The sequence below is a fragment of the Camelina sativa genome, chromosome 6, assembly GCF_000633955.1.
Source record: "Camelina sativa cultivar DH55 chromosome 6, Cs, whole genome shotgun sequence".
Classification (NCBI taxonomy): Eukaryota; Viridiplantae; Streptophyta; class Magnoliopsida; order Brassicales; family Brassicaceae; genus Camelina; species Camelina sativa.
The window spans coordinates 3,305,564-3,313,444 of record NC_025690.1 but is presented as its reverse complement, the minus strand read 5'-3'; the positions used below and the strand labels follow the sequence as shown (position 1 = coordinate 3,313,444).

Here is a 7,881-nt window from a genome sequence, read left to right as displayed (position 1 = left end):
CCAAATCCTTGCGAGATTTCTTAGGAGGAACAGGGTAAAGAACCCTAGGGGTGTACACGCGTGTAGGAGGTACCTCAGTAGGAACAGTCTGATCGGGAGTCGGGAGCACATGCTCGCCGGATGCTTCGGCTTCTTTTTGACTCGACGGTGGAGTCTCAGCAGCATGTTGAGGAAGGTATTCTTCAGCAATACCCTTGCCCTTGTCAATCCTAGCGGATGGTGCTTCTCTAGGGGGTAACTTCTTTCCTCCCCTTAGCTCAATCGCATTGACATATTCGTTCCGCGGGTTTGCTTCCCCTTTTCCGGGCAGAGTCCCAGGAGTTCTTTTCACGGCTTCAGCAGTCTGTGCAACCTGAACATCAAGCTTCTTCACATGTGACATTACTGCCTCATACTTCCCATTAAGGTCATTGTACATGGTATCGACCTTAGCGTTGATTTCCACTGAAGCTTTTTGTTGATTCACCAAGAGTTGTTGCATCATGTTTTTCAGCTCATCCTGAGAGCTGCTAGCAGATGAAGGTCCCAACTGCTGGTTGGTGAAAGGCAGTGCTTGCTGAGCGCTTGTATATGCCTGCTGGTTCCCCCCTTGGAAACGGTTTTGAGTGGGCACAAACTGTTTGCCTTGGAAGTTGTTTGAGAAGGTTTTCTGATAACCCATCTGATTCTGAGCTCCTTGCTGTGGATACACCTGATCCTGAGGATTCTCCACGTTGGTGCTTCTATAGGACAAATTCGGATGGCTTCTGTAGTTCGGGTTGAAACCCCTGTTCTGCACAAAACCTTGCCCACTCACATAATTAACCTCCATCGTTTCATCCTCTCCATCACAAATCTCCTGAGCTAGCGGCATGTCTCCGGTCTCATCGACAAAATGGACAGTTTTCTGGCTCCCCTTCAGAAGAAGGTTCACCTTGGCTGTCAACTCGTCAATCTTTTGCGTATCGACACTGTTGACCTTCACGGACCTGTCATACTCAGGAGCCTTGTTGCTGGAGCTTGCAGCTAGGTTCTCAATCAACTGATATGCTCCTTCCTTAGACTTTGTCATAAAATCCCCATTGCTGGCCGAGTTGAGAGCGTTTCTGTAGTCCCAGTTAACTCCATCATAGAAAATGCCCAGAATCTGTTCATCACTGAATCCATGGTGCGGACACTCTCTACGGTACTCTTTGTACCTCTCCCAAGCCTCGCAGAAGGCTTCTCCAGTGTGCTGTTGGAACGATGAAATCTTGTTCCTCAGGGCAGCGGTCTTAGCCTTGGTGTAGAAATGGTCCAGAAACGCAGATCTACACTGTTCCCATGATGTCAGAGACCCAGGTGGCAATGACTTCAGCCAACGTGAAGCTCTATCCGCAAGAGAGAAGGGAAAGAGCTTGCACTTCAGAAAGTCTGGCGGTATCCCATTTGAACCAGTGGTGCTACATATCTCCTCAAAATTCTCGATGTGGTCCATCGGAATCTCAGCTGGGAGACCGTGAAATAGGTGCTGCTTCACTAGAGAGATCATCTGTGGCTTGATCTCAAAATCTTGTCTCGGGATGGTGGGAGGAACAATCGCCGCTCGGTTGGTGTAGAACACATGCGGGTTGTCCTTGTCCCCAATGGACGGTTGTGGCGGCGCGGCTCTTTCGTGTTGAGCACGGAGCAACTGCCCCAACTGTTGTCGAAGTTGCTGCAACTCGGCAGCCATATCCTCATTGTTTCTGTTGTCACCCATGTTGACGGATTGAAACTTTCTGTTCTTGCGGTTTGTTCTTTCTGCCAAAGAGAGCTCTGCGGCTGACAAAGCAACTAGTTCTTCGGTGTTGTTTCTTCTTGTAGATCTTCTTGACATGCACCTGAAACACACGCAAAGAAGAAGCAGAAAGACAAATCAGTAAGGTCTTAGTCTAGTAATTTCGCCGAAAACCAAAGGTAAAAATTTGGTCCCCGGCAACGGCGCCAAAAACTTGATACACAGAGTTTTAAACCCTATTTTCCTACTGCAAGTGCACAGCAAAGAAGTAGTACTTAGGGGTCGAATCCCACGAAGACCAAGTTTTACTCTATGGTTCTATTGGTTCAATTTCAAGCTAAGACAATTCAAAGTTGGGTTTGTTTGGTAACAGTAACGCGATTAAAACGGTATAAAAAGGCAATAAGCAAAACACTAGATCAGGGGTAATTCTCGGGAATTTCAGAGATAGCAACTAAACAACTATTCAGGGCATAGATTAAGTACCAGTCTAGAACTCAAACATAAATATAAATTGATCCACTGTCATGGCATCAATAACTCTATCTGATCGATTCTGTGCGGAAACGCGGAGCACGTGCTCAGACATCCGGAGCACATGCTCGGCGGTCCATAAACCCTAAACTGTCGTTTGAGCCCAGAATCGCAGACAAGCATTAAAGAACAGGAATGATAAGTTCACAAATCACCTACACATCAACTTTCGCAGGTCTAGGATAATTTACCCACTAATGTCTTTTCTAGCAACCTATTACACTTTTGATGAATAGATAAACCTAGAATCATAGATTGGGTGATCAAATCAACCTAAGCATTAAGTCTAACAATAGTGAAGACAATCGATTATATAAAGCCCTATTTGTGTTCTGTTGCTAACCCATGAAACCCCTTTTGAAACCCCTAATCTAGCAAAGAAAACTACTCAGACATAGAGAAATGAATCATAGCAAAAGATGAGAAATTCAATGACATAAAAATAAAAAGGGTTCAGAGAATGCCACAAGGTAGCCGCTCTTCTTCCTCTCACCAAAAACGTCGCTCAAAAACCAAAAAGAAAAAGTATATTTTCTCTCCTTAAAACCCTAGGTTAAATAGCATACAAGTAGAGAAAAATAAGGAAAGATTCCAAATTCAAATCTCCCTATTAAAAAGCGATCTCATCCCTCTTTCTCTCACAAAGGATCGCCTAAAATAAGGGGAATTAGGCAGGGAATCGGCGCCTAGATGCTTGCCACGTGTCGTCATGAATCCGTAGAGTTGGGAGCATGTGCTCGGAAATCGGGAGCATGTGCTCCTGGGTCTAAAATCAGCTTTTCTGCTCCAATTCAACTCCTTTCTGCTCCGATTGCTCCTGCTGTTCCAATCCTTGCTTTTAGCTTCCTAGCCTCTTATTATAACCTGAAAAGGACTCAAACAACTACAAAACTATCAAATAAACAGGGTCAAAGTGAGTCAAAACCGTAACATATCAGAGACCTGCGAAAGTGGAATAAGGTTTACATGATCAAGCTCATTTGGCTGCTCTTCTTCCGTTCCGGTTCCGTTTGGGTCGCATGGTTTACATGATCTGTCCTCTCCGGCAATCTCAGCAACTTCTGGAGAAGAAATCCAAACAATAAACACTCTTGGACAGCAAACGAGCTGTTAAAAATTAGGGATGAAGCTTACCCAAGATTAAGATGAAGGTGGGGAATGGTAGAAATTGTTGGTTTTGGAGCGATGGCTGGTGCAAGCTGGGGAAAATGTCGACCTACTTACAAGGAGAGGAACCTTTAGGATTTCCTCGAGGAACAGTTATTGCCGACCTAAGGAGACGAGGGTGTTGGAGATTGCCTCCTGCAAGATCAGAAGCTCAGGTGAATTATTAAATTGAGCTAACCGCTCTTCATCTTACGGAGGAGCCAAACTCATACTTAAAGATAGTCACACTATTGGGAAAATTTGTTTGGCTTTAAGTGAAAATTTACCAAAGGTTTCATGGCATAAAATAGTGTGGTTCTCAGGAGGAATCCCCAAACACAATTTCCTTACCTGGCTGTTTATGTTGAATAGGTGCCCAACGCGTGATAGACTTCACCACTGGGGATTGTAATTTGATCCATTGTGCTTATTGTAAGCAACAGCAGAGGAGAGTCGCGATCACCTCTTATTTGCTTGTCCCTTCAGCTGGTGGGTCTGGAACCAGATGTCTTATCGCTGTTCCCTCTCTTCGCCGTCCTCTTTTTCTAAAACGATACACAATCTCATCCATTTTAGAGGTTCCCGTGAAGCAAAGAAACACCTTCTCATCGCTTAGCAGGCCACGTTCTACTCTCTCTGGACTGAGAGAAACCACCGACTACATCAGAACTGTTTTAAACAGCCAGATCACCTTCTACGTCAGATTGATTCATTGGTGAGGGCAAAGCTTTAAGTTTACGTAACTCCAACTCGATGCTCTCAACAAATTTACTACTCCTTTGGTTTGCTGGATCTGAGGGATGAGATGAATGAGCAAAAGCAACCCTAATTGACGATCTACTCCGTGCGATTTCCCCGATAGTTGTTGGTACCAATCATTGAAGGCAACATAAGGCGGTTTGATTTGGATTAAGATACCAACCGACAAATTGGTTCAATTCTAACTATTTGGTTCCTTTCTAACTTAATGGGTTTCATAATTTGCTCATGTCTAGTTATATTTATGTTTGTTGGGCTTCCAACATTGGGTTATTTAGCTCTGTAAAACATTTGTTTTCATGTTTTAATTTGAATGCCCTTTAACAAAAAAAAAAAAAAAAAAAAAAAANTGACCATTTCAAAACATCATATTACTCATTGATCATCTTACAACACTTCACTAAATTTAATTATCATACGTTCATTCAGTCGATCCGTCATTGGATCAAAAACAATGATTGGAGTTAACGATGAGCAACAAGATAATCCAAGAAAGAATCGACATAAAGATCTTGTGTATCCATATCTCCAAACACTCCCTTCATGTCCTTCACATTCTCTCTATAAACCTTTCCTTCTTCTCCCTCCATTACCAACCTCAGCGATTTCGAAACATCTTCTTTAGTAAAGAAACATGTTGCTTCATCCCGAGGGATCATATGTCCAACTTTCTTTTCCTCGGCTACTCTAGCATTAAACCCTTGGTCAAGCACAAAACCCTGCATCACCATCGGTTTAGCAAACCTTACAGCTTCGATCATTGTACTCCAACCACAATGAGTTAGTACCAAACCGATCGAATCGTGGTTCAACGTTCTCAGCTGTTCTACCCAACCTCTCCACACTATCCCTCTCTCAGCCGTACGCTCTTCGAATCCTTCAAGAAGTTCAAGCGGTTTGGTATCCCAGGGACCGCGGCGAGTCCTTAACACCGAAAAAAAGGTAAACCGAAAAGCTCTAAACCAAGAGTGATCGCATTTAACTCGGTTTGACTTGGTTTAAGATCTGAACCGAAACTTATGTAAACCACAGATTTAGTTTTCCGTGAGTCTAACCATTTTTTAGTAGACAAACATGCGTCGGTATCTTTAAACTTCTCTTCCGGTTTTGGAGGTAAAACTCTCACCAGTATAACCGGTTTCCGATGAAGATCCTTTATAAGTCTAAACCACTCTGCTTCGTACTCGGTACAGCTCCGTACGACGATGATATCACAACCGTCGATTACGCCGGCAAGACGGTCCATGTCGGGGATATTCTCTTTGGTGGATTCCAGCATTATATCTTCGAACATGGGCTGGATTTTGTATAACCGGAAAGGTACCGGAGTGATGTGTCTGTATTTTATAGGTTTTAACCATAGTTTTTATGTTTGTTTTGAGTCTTTTATTGAGTTAAAGTGTGCTTTTAGAGTCTTTTTAGTCTTTTATGAGTTTGTACAGGTTCTAGGTTGCTTTTGAAGGAAACTGAGTGTTTTGGGGATGGAAACAAGCATCTGGAGCCATTTTAGTGAAGACTGATCGGACGGACTCCAAGCTGGCCCTGCAGGGCATCGATCCTAACCCATCACTGTGGATATCCCAATCCACCAGTATGTTATTGGTGCGCCAGGCGTTCCTCGAACCCTGGTCCCCACCCTATATCATCCTAATCTCTCTTACAGAAGCACCAACGTTGAGAATCCTCAGGATCAGGTGTATCCTCCACATAATCAACAAGGTAACTTCCCGCAAGGATTTTTGAACAAGGGTGCTGGATTTAATAGCTCAAATATCCAAGGATACCACGCTCCATCTGCAACTCCACAAGATAACAAACTCGAATTGATGATGCAAGCGCTGCTGGACGGCCATATGAAAAGTTCAGCTGAGATTAATGTCAAGATTGATAGCATGTACAATGATTTGAATGGGAGATTTGAGAGGTTGAGTTCACGTGTTGATTCCATTGATAAGAGAGTATCTGCTATTTCTTCTAGCTCTAAGAACAAAGAGTCATGCAATGCTATAACACTCCATGGTGGAGTCGAAGATGGGCTGAGTTGTGTTGTGATCAACTCATGTTTGGCTTCCGCAGAGCCAGGATCGATCAGTCCTGAGCCTAGACCGGCTAGTCCCATCCATTCTCATAATTTGAGTTTGATTTCCAGCGAAGTTGGATCGACCAGTCCCCCCTATAGATCAGTCGATCCCATTAATAACGCAGAACCTATCTCGGAAAGTCTCAGATCGAACGATCTACGTCCAGACCGGACAGTCCCTGTTGTAGGTATGGGAAAATCCAGCTTGTTTGTCTTCTATGTAGATGTTAGGGAGTCACTTCATGTGGAACCAAAGCCCTATAGACCAAGAAGACATGTGAAGAAACCTTTGGATGAAAAGAAGTATGATCGGTACAAAGAAGCTATAAGTGAGTTCATCGCTGACATTCCCTTTATAGAGGCAGTAAAGCATATATCTTTGTTTGAGAAGGTTTACAATGATGTTGTGGTTGGAGAAAAGGATTTGGTGGAGATTAAGGCGTTTTTGGCTCTAGAGAAGAAGAACATTCCTGCTCCATCTTTGAAAAGATTACCAAAGTTAGAAGATCCAGGAAAATTTGTAGTTCCATGCTCCATCTTAGGGGTGAACTTTGAGGACTCCCTTTTTGATATTGGATCCAGTGTGAACGTAATGTCTAAGGCTATTACAGAGAGATTGGGGATTAATGATATGAAGGCTTCTAAGGTCTCTCTCAAGTTTGCAAATGCTGTCACCACAACTCCACAAGGCTTCATTAGTAATTTAGATGTTCAAGTTGGGAGTTGCTTGGTTGCTATAGATTTTCATGTTGTGGAAATGAGCGAGGGTTATGTTATGCCTTTGATTCTTGGGAGACCTTTCTTAGCAACAGTGGGAACAGTTGTTGACTTGCCTAATAAGAGGGTCTCTTTCTCTAACATTGATGATAAGATCTTCTACAATGCAATCACTACAAATGAAGATTTACGACATGGCTCTTGTCTAGTTGTAGAACATGAGAAGAAGGTGGATGTCATAATAATGGGAGAGAATGATGATAAGAATGAGGTCAATGAAGTCCTGGATGGAGGCACTCATTCTTCTGAGAAGAGGTATAAGAAGGTTAAGAAGAGAGACAAGCCGAAGATAGAGAGAGTGATACGAGATCTTTACATAACCTTGGTACCGCAGAAATATGTTAGAGACACCATTGAGTACAAGGTGAAGTGTAAAGGAATATCTCGGGCTTTCTCTAAAGTTAAAGCCATCTTCACTCCGGAGTTTAAAGAGAAAGGCCAAGAAGCAATGGATGATATGATGCAAAGATTCTAGAGCTTAAGCTGACGAATGGGAGATCTTGTTTTGACACAAGTTCTCATCCTCCCATCACTTGACACCTGAAACCACGGTCACACTATAGACCTTAAACAAGCGCTTATGGGAGGCAACCCATGGGGTTTATGCTAGCTTACCCTTTTTATTTCTATTTGTCTTAGGATTTTGGTTTTGTTTTTAGGATTTATTACGGTGAAATCACGTCGGGTGTTAAGTGTTTTCAGGAACAGGTTCCAAACGCAGAAGATGCGAATTTTTTTTTTCATGAGCTTAGGATCGATCAGTCCTCCTTAAAGATCGATCGATCCTACTGATTTTCTGCGGGTATCTCCAAGTTTCAATAATGTTTCAGATCAGTCGATCCCATCC

At 43.1% G+C, this 7,881-nt stretch overlaps 1 pseudogene; it reads right to left on the bottom strand.

Annotated features, from left to right (window-relative positions):
• Positions 4,642 to 7,881, bottom strand: part of LOC104793914 — a 6,756-nt pseudogene continuing 3,516 nt past the window's right edge.